At 38.3% G+C, this 12,731-nt stretch overlaps 2 protein-coding genes across 2 annotated transcripts in view; one reads left to right on the forward strand and one right to left on the reverse strand.

The window, feature by feature from the left end:
• Nucleotides 1–4,358, reverse strand: part of ANKRD29 (ankyrin repeat domain 29) — a 50,266-nt gene extending 45,908 nt beyond the window's left edge. The window contains exon 1 of the mRNA XM_036229909.1: nt 4,241–4,358. The gene's annotated coding sequence lies outside the window, so the exon portion shown is untranslated. The remainder of the gene's footprint in view (nt 1–4,240) is intronic.
• Nucleotides 1,210–12,731, forward strand: part of LAMA3 (laminin subunit alpha 3) — a 234,359-nt gene continuing 222,837 nt past the window's right edge. Inside the window, exon 1 of the mRNA XM_016166528.2 lies at nt 1,210–1,331. The gene's annotated coding sequence lies outside the window, so the exon portion shown is untranslated. The remainder of the gene's footprint in view (nt 1,332–12,731) is intronic.

A 12,731-nucleotide genomic window follows, 5' to 3' on the forward strand; every position in this document is an offset into this window, starting at 1 on the left:
ATAAAACTCTCATGATCACAGCCAGGCAACTCCATCTAAAGTGGTCCGCTCCCAAACTTACCAGTGGCCCACTAAGCCTAGTACATGAAATTAAATCCCTATGGCCGCACCTCCCCATCCAAATAATCTCACCACCCCCACAGTGTCTCTATCTTTGTTAGAGGATTCTCCTTGTTACCACCCACCCTCTCATTCCTATGGCTTTCTTTTCTCTCTCCTCTTCTGTCTGCCCTAACCCAAATCCTGACCTAAGTAGGTCTACTCCCAGCTCAGGTCCCCTTCCTGTACACTGCCCCTCAGCCATCACTCTCTCAACTTTGTTGAGTCCCTGCTTTAATTCCAATCTGCACAACATTTATGAGCCCTTCATTCTAGGTCTGATATTGCTCTTGAATTCATTTCTGTTACTCTTGACTCTTCCAGCAGAGTTTAAATTCTTCAAAGCTAGACCTTGTGGCTTATAGGTCTTTTATTTTCTTCAGGGGCTAGTTTGTGGCTGGAGATGTTGGTTTTCGAGGGATTGTGTTCTTCGTATCTGAGTCAGAAAACCTACCACTCCTCCCCACAGATATCCACAACTCAAACGAATAAATATCTGTGTTCATCTCAAATGATGCCATATTCATTATAAATTTGTGTTCACATCAGCACAGACTGTAATGTGTTTGGCTTCAGTTTTGCACTGTCCCAGTTTATGCTCCAATAGGACTTGGTGTAGACAGAACTGTGAGGTAGGTCAGGCTGATTTACTGAGCCTCCTCTCTCCTCTTTTTGTCATCAGGACCCTTTAGCCCAACTACCCTGGACAACTTGCATATCTACATTCTCTACCTACTTCCCACCCTGACATCTTATAGCTGGTTAGCTGTCTTTTTTTTCTTTTTTCTTTTTACACTAGATGAGGCTTCATGCATTGGGGATGCAGCAGACACGGCATTCAATAATCTGTCCCAACATCTATTTCTCCTTTCCTTTTCCCTATCAGAACACCCATTTTGCTCTGGCATCTACCCTATTCCATCTTGTGATGTGCTTCAGGGAGCCCAGCCCCATTTTCTGTCCAAAGATTTCTCATCTAAGCTAGAGCTAGTGCCTGGATTGGGTGTGGACTGTGACAAATTCTAACCTCTGAGTCACGAAAGGAGGTATGCTGGGGACTTCTGAGAACGATTTCTTTGCTTCTTAGAGAGATACCCAAGAGGAGAAAGTCTTTTCTTGCTTGGAACACAGTTCTATATGGATCTGATGCCTGGAATGCTGCAGCTACCTTGTGACCATGAGGGAAGATATATCCCCCGAGTGTGTTAGAACAAACAGATGGTATTACTAAGGTTTGTGTTGAACAATTGGGGCTGCCCTGCCCCTGGACTTCTTGTTATTTAAGTTGCTTTATGTTTAAAGTTCTGATACAGGATGAGGATGGAAACAAGGGGTAGGGGACAAAGGGTCAGAAATGTAACTCATATTGATTAATGTTCATTATGTGCTGGCTGGCGTTTTGAATGTGTCACAGAATTTTATTCTCATTTTAATCATATGTGAAAGCTATTATTGATGATGAAACTGAGGCTCACAATGGGTGAGAAATTGTTCTTGACCACAAGGAACAAAAGTAGGAAAGTGGTAGTTGAACCCAGGCAAATTTGAGAGTAAAACTCCTCTCTCTCCACTATGCTGTCTTACCAGATTTGTTTGCAAATGTTTGCTGAGTAAATGTGGGCATGAAGTTTCCTGTTCTATATTTCGTGACCATAGAGTTACAGATTATATCTCTCAGAATGAATGAATTGCTAACAGTGCTAAAAGAAGGAACTGCAACACTAAATCCAAGCCATACTCCTAGATGCTGATTATTATCTTTCACAGGCAATATCTCTATCTTGATGGTCTACTCAGTAAAGATTCTTAAAGTGGAACTTTCAGCCTATTCAAATGAATTTATTTTTCAGATGACAAATCCAGAATATAAAAAGAGAAAAAAGGAAAAAAACAGAAGATGACAATGAATACGACTTCCCAGAGTTATTAATTACTAAATATACCCCTAATGTTTTTAAAAGCATACAGTAACATAATTAGAATCATGTGTATTCTGGGTTTTTTTGTTTTGTTTTGTTTTGTTTTGTTTTGTTTTTTACTAAACATGATAATGTGAGCACTTTCCCCTGGCATTAAAAATTCTTTAAAATTTCTGATATTAATGGCTGCATTTAAAATGGGTATACCATACTATAATTTATTTAGCACTTTTCCTATTATAAAATCCAAATTGTTTTTAGTTTTGCTATTAAAAATAATGCTAGAATAATTATATCATACCTAAATTTTATTCACATTTCTCATTATTTTCCTAGGATAGATTTCTAGAGCCAAAACATAAACATTGCAAAGGCTGTAATTCATATGCACAAATTGCTTTTCAGAAATGTTATGCCAATTTTATGTTTCCATCCAGGCTGGTTAAATTGTTATTTGATATTTCTCTGAATGCTTCCAATGATACTGTGTAGGCAGACATTACATGCACTAAGTTTTCTATGTATCTATTTCTTACTTTATCCCCTCCAGACAATATTTAATTCTCTTAAATAAATTCCCAATACTACTTCCATTTTATTTTTTTCTGTAATATGAATCTCAAGAACAAGCCTTAATAAATGACTTGCATGCTAAACTCTGCATCAGAATGTTTCCCAGGGATTCTAACCTGTAACAACTTTTTTCCAGCAACTGGACAAAATATCTTAAGTTTAGGCCTCACTGCATACTAGGTTTACACATTTGAGTTTTCTTTCATAGAAACAACTATTCCGTTTTAAATGTTCGAATAACATTAAATAATTGAATAAATTTTATACTCCAGATTATACCTCAAGAGGCTTTAATGAGATACTGAAAATAATTTAGAAATATTAATTTCCTTTAATGACAGAAACCTGTGCCCTATATATTACACTTTGAGAGGTCCGAGATATTGAGATAACATAAAACCAAGAAAGGTGATAATTACGTGCTAGGAGTCTCCAAGACTTGGGTGAAACCCTGCTGTTGGCCTTGACTCTGAATGCAGAACATAGTTCAGCAGCTATAGAGAGTGCCAAATATGGTGAGTTGGTCCACTCACAACATTTCTCACAGTTGGTTTTATGAACGTTATATTCTTGAACTTCTTGGTCAAGAACCCCAGGAAGGGAAGAGAGGAACTACTCCAAGCCACAAGTACACAATTTTTGTCCCCACAAATCTAGGTGGATGTGCCTAAGGCCATGCTGTTTGTCCTGACTTGGTGTGATTGAGAGAAGACCAAGGAAAATTATAACAACATCATCAATAGAAACAATAACAATCCCCACTGCGACAAAATAAAAAACAAAATCCAACCTGCCAAAAAATAAATGTGATTTTTGAGCATCCTTAATTGTTATTTTGAATTGAATAATTATAACAGAACTCGCTAGCTCATTTTATTTTACATGGAGACTAGGACATGGGAGAATAAGCAGAAAGAATTATAAAATATTACCAAACATGTTTTAAAAGCATAATGTACAGATGGTTAACATCCATCAAAAAATGTATCCACATTTGTGTTCCCAGAAACTCTCATGGTTTCTGGAACATAATAAGTGGTATTGACAAGATGTTAAGAGCAAGAGTTTGCATTTCTTACTAACTTTCTATTCTTGAAAAAGGTTTTGAATTGAACTATAACAAATTGCCAGTTTTCCAGGTCAAAATCATATGAACTTATCATTTGAACAGGTCAAAATTAGGCAGATATTAGCAATTTCATATGATTTAACCTAATACTTAATCTCTTTAAACTTTGGTTTCTTCATCTGTAAAATGGAGATAATAATATATCTTCTAATTGGATTGTTGTGATGATTAAATTAATTTAATGCATTTAAAGCATATAGCATTGTGCCTGGCATGTGACAAGTGCCTATTAAATACTGTTATTATCTTTGCTATTATGTCAAAAATGCTAATTGAATAAATTAGCACATGCATGAGTGGAAAATAATTTAAAATTAATGCCATTCTTCAAACTAGTGAATGGGAGAAAATATTTGTAAATCATGTCTGATAAGGGGTTAATATCAAAATATATTTTAAAAACTCATACAATTCAATAGCAAAAAACAATCTGATTTAAAAAATGGAAAGAAGTTCTAATCAGACCTTTTTGCCAAAGAAGACATACAGATGGCCAACAGATATGTGAAAATATGCTCACCGTCCCAATGTTGCCCCTGGCAGGGTACTCTGGCCCATGGAGTCCTGTATGAAGATTCCACTGTAACCCTTTTCCCTAGGGAACAGGAGGGCAATACTGACATAGAGAAACTTCACAAATGGCTCAACTTCTCTCAAGTAGCCAATAGCCATTCGGGCATTTATTACTCTTTGCTTTTGGGTATATGCTAGTAGTTTTGCTTTTGTTTTCCATTACAGTGATTTAGTAAAATGTTAGATTTCCCTCACTTCCATAATGGCGGTCAGTGATGCTCTCTTGGGGGCCAAATGCCTTTGGCGCTGCTTCATTAAATGCTTTGCGGTTTAAGCTTTTCATTATGAACTGTGAGCTATACATGGCAGGATTTCTGTGAGCCTCATCTGTGGCTCAATGACTAAGCATTGTGGTAGAAACATCAATGCCAGGAGCCTTCACCTCCTGATTGGATATCTAGATTTGGCCTGAAGTGTTTGATTTTCATTTGGATGTTTAGCATTGCTGTGTAACTCTCTTAGCTTCCTCAGCTTCCAACATTTGTTTAAAGAGAGTTGGGTTAATCATTGGAAAGTACCCTATCACTAATCTGGCCCTTGGGAATAAAAGCATGTATTATGGAAGGGCCCAGAAGAGTCGCCTGCTAATTGAAGCTGCTTTCAGCATTCTGCTAAGGCTTTCAAGTATCCACGCAAGAGGGCATTACATTTTAATGTGCTGAGGACCCTGAATGCTGACCAATGGAAACCTCAGTCCTTACATTTTATTATCAAGTTGCTAAACTTATAAGGGGCAAACATCTAGCAGACATACACAGAGTTAGTTCTAAATTATTTGCAATGTTGGCACTTGTTTCACTTATTTTTTACTCGAACTAAACCATTTAGGAAGCCAGAAAGGCTGAGTTTAATCCTTAGGGAAAATGAACTAGAAGAGTCTCATGCTATGGAAGTTCTCTCACAGCCTTCTATGGGATCAAGAGTGAACTTCAAATTTAATTTTGTTTGTGGAGAAACCAAATTCCCTCCCTATGCAGCTAAAAATGAAAAATATAATGTTTTTGTTAGCATTTGACTTTGGGGCCCTTATTTGGCATTGTATAGCAATGTACCAAACTGTATCTTAAAAACTGTGTAAATCTCAAGTGTGGTGGGAGCCTTGTTCTTGCGGTGAGGGTTTCTTGGTGGACCTCTTGCAGCTTTGAGGGAGAGTGGGAGTGTAGGGTTACAGGAAATTCAATGAGACTGAACATTAGACCATGAGCCACATAAAATCAGAAATCGCGTTTGCCTCATTCTCTTTGCAGCCCCAATGCTAAGTCATGACCCCAGCACTCACTGAGCATTTTTGAATGAATGAATGAATGAATGAATGAATGATTACAGATGATCTGAGGATTCATGAGCTTCTCATGCTCTTTAATAAGAGTTGGAATCTATGTTTGTGTGGTTTTTCTCTGATACAAGAATCTAAGGCATGTGGCTACTAGCTAGTAAGGGAGGCCACTGGGCAGGCAACAATAAAAAGCATTATCCTGTTTTTAGACAAGGGTTACTGCCTGGTAGAACAACCATCGTGGCTTTACTGAAAACAGAGCCTTCCCATACTACCCCCAAGGACCTCTCACCACTCATCCCTAACATGGGGCTGGAAGGTACCTGACGGGACTGAAAGTTTCTGTGAGGGGGCTGTGGCTCCATTTTTGTGGGTGTGTCCCTGTGGGTATTATTATTATTATTATTTTAGCACTGAAATTCAACCTGGCTTTTGTCAGGAACTTCTCAGTTTTATTTATTTCACTATAAATTTATTAGTAAAACAAAACAGAGAGGGATGTCTGGGATGTAACCATTCTCTTCTTTAGAGATCACTTTTTTTTTTTTTTTTTACAGCTTTATGAATTTACAATTCACATAACATAAAATGCCCCAGCTTTAAGTATGCAATTCAGTGACTTTTATTAAAGTCACATTGTTGCACAAATAGCATCCTAAGGCAGCTTCAGAAAATTCCATGGTCCCGAAAAGGTCCCTAGGGGCCATTTGCAGTCAATCCCACTCTGGGCCTAGAGGACAAGTAAGCTGCTTTCTTCCCACGAGTTGCCTTTTCTGGACATTTCTCCTAAGAGGGTCACAGCTATGACGCCTGGCACCTCCGGCTTCCTCCACCCAGCCTGATATTTTTGAGGTGCGCTCTCCTGGAAGCAAGACCAGAGATGCTTCACTCCTTCCACCCGCGCCCAGTACTCTGGGAATGGATGGAGAGCCTTTGCCTTATCACCCATGGAAGGATGTTTGGTTCGCTTCGACCCTGGACTGCTGTGGATAATGCTTGTGCGTTCAAGTCCTTGGATAAAGATAGGCTTGGTGACCTGATCTACACCCAGGTGTGTGGGTGCTGCTGTGTCAAATGGATTGACTTTGCAAGAAACTGCTTCTTAGATTGGCTGTAGCATCTTACATTCCAGGGATGTAAAGGAATCCACTTTTTCCACATCCATTGTCAGCCCTTTAACTAAAGCCAGTGGAGTGGATATGAGGCAGGTCCTTACTGGGTGATAATTTGCTTTTCCCTGGTAACTAACAGTGTGAAGCATCTTACTCACATGCTTACTAGTCACTTGCATCTCATCTTTAATGAAATGTTTATTCGAACCTTTTGTCCAATTTTAATTAGATCATTTGTCTTATTGACTTGTAAGAGTTCTTTATATATTTTGAATACAAGTCCTTTAGCTGATATATTCTTTGCAAATATTTTCTCTCTGTAGCTTATCATTTCACTATTAAAGTTGTGTCCTGGAAACACAGAAATCTTTTATTTTGACGAGGTTTAACTTATCAATTTCTTTCATTGATCATACTTCTCATGTCACAACTAAGTATGTGGGTATGTCTGTATATCTATATGTATGTGTTGTGTGAGTATGTGTGTCTGTGAGAGGGTGCTCTGCAATTTTGAAGTTGACCCTATGCTTCTGCAGGATGCTCCCCAAACTCTTCATTCTCCCAGAGGTGAAACTCAAACTAATCTGAGGACACAGCCTTTCATCAGGTGCTGCTGGCTTTGGAGCCTTTTATGTAGGTGTGGGATTCTCAGTTCCCCCAGCAAGTGGAATGATGCAGAAGAAGGAAACATAAACAAAAAGTGGAAGGGTATATGGGAGAAATCCAAGTGATTTCACTGGAAAGAGAAATGTCAGCAAAAGTTTTCAGAAGAGCCACAGTCAAACATGGTTTCTTGTAACATGTTCCTCAGTCTGGTGCCAGCACTATGACACCGTGGTGCTGTGCCAGTCCCAGGCTGAGATCAATGCCCTGAGCTGTTCCACAGCAAGTCTTGTCAGAGATGGGTTCAGCAGGTGGCCTGGGGGCCAGTCGTCTCTGGCTGGCTCCTGGGGTTAGTCAGGCTCACTGAGGAGGGCAGGAAAGTGAAGAAGCCTGGAGGTTGGTGCCATGTTCTGGAGGCCTGGGGCAGACAGTAAGTGGCGGGCAAGGAAAACCAGCTGACCAGAGGATCTCGGGGTAGTGAGAGCTTTCGTAGCACTCTTGATAGTCCCTCCAAGATACTGGGGCAAGGTAAAAAGTGGGCAGGAGTCACCTACGTCCAATGGAGGAGGAGGTCAACGTGTGTAAGCAGAAACGTGATCACCAAGGACTGATGCTTAATGGAAAGAGCAAAGAAAGATTCCAGGTTCTAAGATATCAGTGGGTCAAGGTCTTTTCTCAGAACTGGGGCTAAAAATAATAATAGCTAACCTTATTGGAAGTATTCTACATGTGGGCATTGCATTAAACACTTTCTTTATACAGATGACTTCATTCACTATTCATAAATCTCATGCCATAGGTAAAATTTTTCAGATGAAGAAGAATTTATGACTTGCCCAAAGTTACAAATTCACTGAAACTAATAGGCTGGGGAGCTAAGACTTAACTCCAGAGTCTGTATAGTTACAGGTTGTGGGGTTAACTACAGTATGACACTGCATGGTGGAAGCTTGGTCAAAGGAGCAGGGAAGGGCAAGATGAAGGACAAATGATAGAACCAACTGGGGTTAGTCCAATCCAGCAGCAGACATGTTCACATATATTATGTCATTTAACCTTCACAGTGTTCTCGTTCTCATTTTTTTTTTTGTCAGATGAGGGATCCAAATCATATAAAGACTAAGTGGCTTATCTAAAATCACACAAGAAGAGGGCAATAACACACTTAATGGGAGGGAGGGGACATGTCAGAATATAACCAGCAGCAAGACTGTCCTAAGGCTGATGTGCTATTGGGAATGAAAATTATAATACCTATTATATGTTCAGGCCTCCTTAATCTGAAATCTGAGTTAGTAAGTGTTCTCTAGGAGAGCAGTTTTGAAGATACACAACTTCAAGGAGTCTGACTTCCTCTATTAAGTGTAAGGAGTGGCTTTAACCCGATATAATCCAATGATACATTTATTCTTCATAACACATGAGTCATGAATTTAATCCTTACATTGAGTTGAACACCTTACACCCATCTTCTCTGCTCAAAGGCAGCTAAATCAGTAGGTGCTATTATGAAGTAAGTGAAAGCTAATTTTAACTTTAGCATACGTGTCATTTCTTTTGAGTTCTCTAAACTTGTGTACAATTTATTACTCAGAAACCAAGAGAATTAGGCAAGTTATTTCATGCCCTTTTAAATGAGGTTGTAAAACTCTGACTTCTTATATTTGTTTTCTGTACAGTTGAGTGAGTGGTGAAGATGAAACAATATTAGAGCATCATAAGATTAGAAATTGCATCAAGTAACAATCAATTTATCAACAAATGTTTTTTGACTGCCCACTCTGGGTCTCATCCTGTCTTAGGTCTGAGGCTGGAAGGTCGTTTGGAGAGGTCATCTAGACTAGTGCTTCTTTAACTACCTATGAAAAAAGGTCATTCAAAAATGTCTAATTCATTGTTGACCAGTATTTTGTAATGTAAACTAAAACTGAGTTATGAGAAAAATGATCACATAGTTTGATGTTTATAGACAATACACAATTTTATATGAAATATGAGATTGCTAAAGAAGTTTACAAGCACTCTCAGTTTGTGTGCTTTTCTCATTGCAGCAACAGTCCATGGACTGGCACTGGCCCACAGACCACGCTTTGAGTAGCACTGACTTAGGCTGGGCATGACTGCTCTGAAACCACCTCAACAACTGAAAAACTAGCTTTTGCTGTTTTTTTTTTTTTTAATTTTTATTGGTTTTTTTTTTTTTTTTTTTTTTTTTTTTTTTACTTATCATGTTAGTGGAATTTCCAATCATTAATGAAATTATTAAAGAGACTCTTTGATTAAAGGTAAACCACACTTTTCCCAACTGGTAGATAAAGGAGAAATGCTTCCTTTAAAGATCAACCTATAAAAAGTATATAAAGAATGAAATAAGGAAATATAAACTGAACCTCAAACTGAGGGAAAAAAATGAGGGCTAGACTATGCTTGAAAGGGAGGATCACAAATGGTCAAAAACCTACTTTCAGAGCAAAACTATGACTCACAAGATAGTTACAAAAGGAGTATCTGTGTGGAATCCACATATATCCAGAATGAAGAAATCTATTTTTATAGAACTGTCCTTTCTGGCACCGTTCTTGATGTTGTGGCAGAAAGCATATTCACAAGAACTTTTTTTTTTTTTTTTACTTGGAATGAAGTTAACAGAGCATTTTGGCAAAAGTGAAAAACAGGGCATGGAACTCATGAGATCAAATTTTTCTTTTCCCTAGATACTTACCAGGAGCAAAAGCCAAAAAAGAAAAAGAAAAAGTAAGAAGAGATCAATTTAATTTGTCTTACAGACATTAACTACATAGAAAAAAATTCTAAATGCGAAAGTCAAATTCTAAAATCCCAGTTTCCCAGAAGTGTCTAGAAGTAAAAACTTCTTCACCCTAAATGGAAAGGGTATAGTGTATTTCACTTCTAATCTAACTCAGGATATTTAAGCATGGAACCTGCAAAGAGTGGATGATATTTACCAATTCACATTGATGAATAAGAAGAGACAAAATTCTGAGTGTTCTGGTTGTCCATTGGTGCATAATAAACCACCCCTAAAATCAGTGGCTTAAAACAACAACTATTTATTTGTTCGTGATTCAGCAATGTGGGCTGAGATCAACTGGGTAGTCTGCTGTTCTACGTTGAAGGTCTCTCATGTAGGTACTTTCATTTGATGGCTTGAATGAGGCTGTAATGACTAAGCTGGCTTTACTTTGCATGGTCTCACATATTCCAAGACCTCTTTCTACATACTGTCTACATAACCAGCAGGGTAGTTGGATTTCCTTACAACATGGAATCTGAGTTCCAAGGAGGGGAATTCTAAGATGACAAGTGCTTATCAAACTTCTGCTTGCATCACACTTGCTAATGTTTCATTTGCCAAAGCAAGTTACATGACCAAACTTTGACTCAGTGTGGGAGAGAACAACACAAGGGCAGACATTTTTGGAAGCGTGATTCACTGGGGGCTACCAGAGCAACAGTCCATCATAAGATTAAATATAGAGTGTGTTTTATAAATATAGATTTGTAAACATAGATTCTGAATAAGGCAGAATTAGGTTTCTTGGAAAATCCAGCTGATATTCTACAGCTTTGTAAGATGGCGCTGGTATTTGGGGATGCTTTTAATGGCTTGTGGGGCTATAAAAACTCACTGTAGTAGACCAATCAAGCCAACTGATCAATGCACAAATATATATTGAGCACTCTTTAAGTCATTATCACTATGCAGAGTGGTATGGAGGACATATATATATATTTTTTGCATTTAGGGTACCTGCAATGGAGTTGGAGAATACAAATTATAAAAATAATGTTGAGAACAGAGTAGGACAGAATGTAACTAAGTGCTAAATTATCTCATATAGAATATAAAGTAGTAAAGAATTTCAAACTTTTAGTTATGCCTTGCTCTGAGGAGGTTTTCAGCACATAGAGACATGGTGTAAGAGTTGGAATAATCAGCTAATAATCCAAATCTGAGTATGTATACTCGACTGAAGCTGCTATCTGGCTCTAGTGGTTCTTCTCTCAAGGGTGGAAATCACTTGCCTTCATGAATGCAGAAAACAAGGGAAATCAGTCACCTAAGAAAGATGATTAGATTTTCTCAAATTGGAGTCTTGTCCTTTGAGAAGGCAGGTTCCTTGCAAGTCAATTTTGAAGGATCCCCCTGGTTCTTTTTGTCTTTAGAAATCTACAGTTTGGCCATAGCACTATAGTCATCTTCACTGGGAGAGTATGATAGCTGAACAGTTTTGCTGAATGATGGAGAATATGATGGCATTTAGAGTAACAAGTCATCCCAGATGTGAGGTACTGAATAGCAAGGAAGAAAGAGCACTGAATATGAATAGTGTGCTGTACAAACACAGTTACAGTCATGGCCAACTCTGAGAGCAAAGGGAAAGTCCTGGGTAAAGGCTGGGGAAAGCCTGAAAAATAAGGTGATGTCTAAGATAAATTTTGAAGAATTAATTGAAGTTATACTGGTTCCTAAGATTGCAAAGTCATGGAGACACACTGGAAATTGTTTGATGAGACTGGGGAATAAGGCACAATGCAGGCAAATGAAAGGGATAGGGCAGAAAGGAAGGCTAGGGCTAACTTATAAACCACCGTACTAAGGAATTTAGGCTTTATCTTAAGCACTAAGAAGCATTAAATGGTGTAAAGTAGAGTAGACACGTTATTACATTCGCATTCTAGTAACAGTATTGCTCAAAAGAACTTTCTGTGACAATGCAAATGTTTTTATAATCTTCTCTGTTCAATATGATAACCACTAACTACATGTTGCTGTTGAACACTTGAAATGCAGGCAGTGTGACTGAGGAACTAAATTTTTAATACTTTAATTTAAATTTAGATTGTCATATGTGGATCTTAGCTACCTATTGGACAGCTCAGCTCTAGAAAAATCCCTCTGGCAGTAGTATGGAGGATGGATTGGATGAAGGCAAGACTGGAGAGAGTTAGAAGACTTTTAACAATTCAGATATGAAATAATGTGGTCTCAAATTAAGGCTGGGGCCATGAGAATGAAGTTGAGGTGACTAACTTGAGAACTACTTCGAAAAGGAAATGAATAGAATTTGGTATCTTATTTGACATGGAGGAGAGGCTCCGATCATGAGAAGAGAATGGTGGTACTTGAGAGTAGGGGCAAATAAGTTAATTTAAGAAGATGAGTTCAAATCCAGATGCTGTGGAGCAATACAGCTTGGACTGACATGGTAGGCAGTAGGAGGAAGTTGTGGCAACGCCTTGCTCTGACTCATAATATTGGTCTTCCATTACTCTCCAAGATAGATTATAAATGAGAGAGACTGGAGGCAGAGAGAAAAGCTGGGAAGTTTATCTTCCCATGGTTGAGGGTGGTCTGAACTAAAGTGGAGATAACAGGAGGGTCAAAAAATGAATGAATTCAAGTTAATGATAATCGATGTTAT

This window comes from Rousettus aegyptiacus, unplaced genomic scaffold, assembly GCF_014176215.1.
Source record: "Rousettus aegyptiacus isolate mRouAeg1 unplaced genomic scaffold, mRouAeg1.p scaffold_m13_p_12, whole genome shotgun sequence".
Classification (NCBI taxonomy): domain Eukaryota; kingdom Metazoa; phylum Chordata; class Mammalia; order Chiroptera; family Pteropodidae; genus Rousettus; species Rousettus aegyptiacus.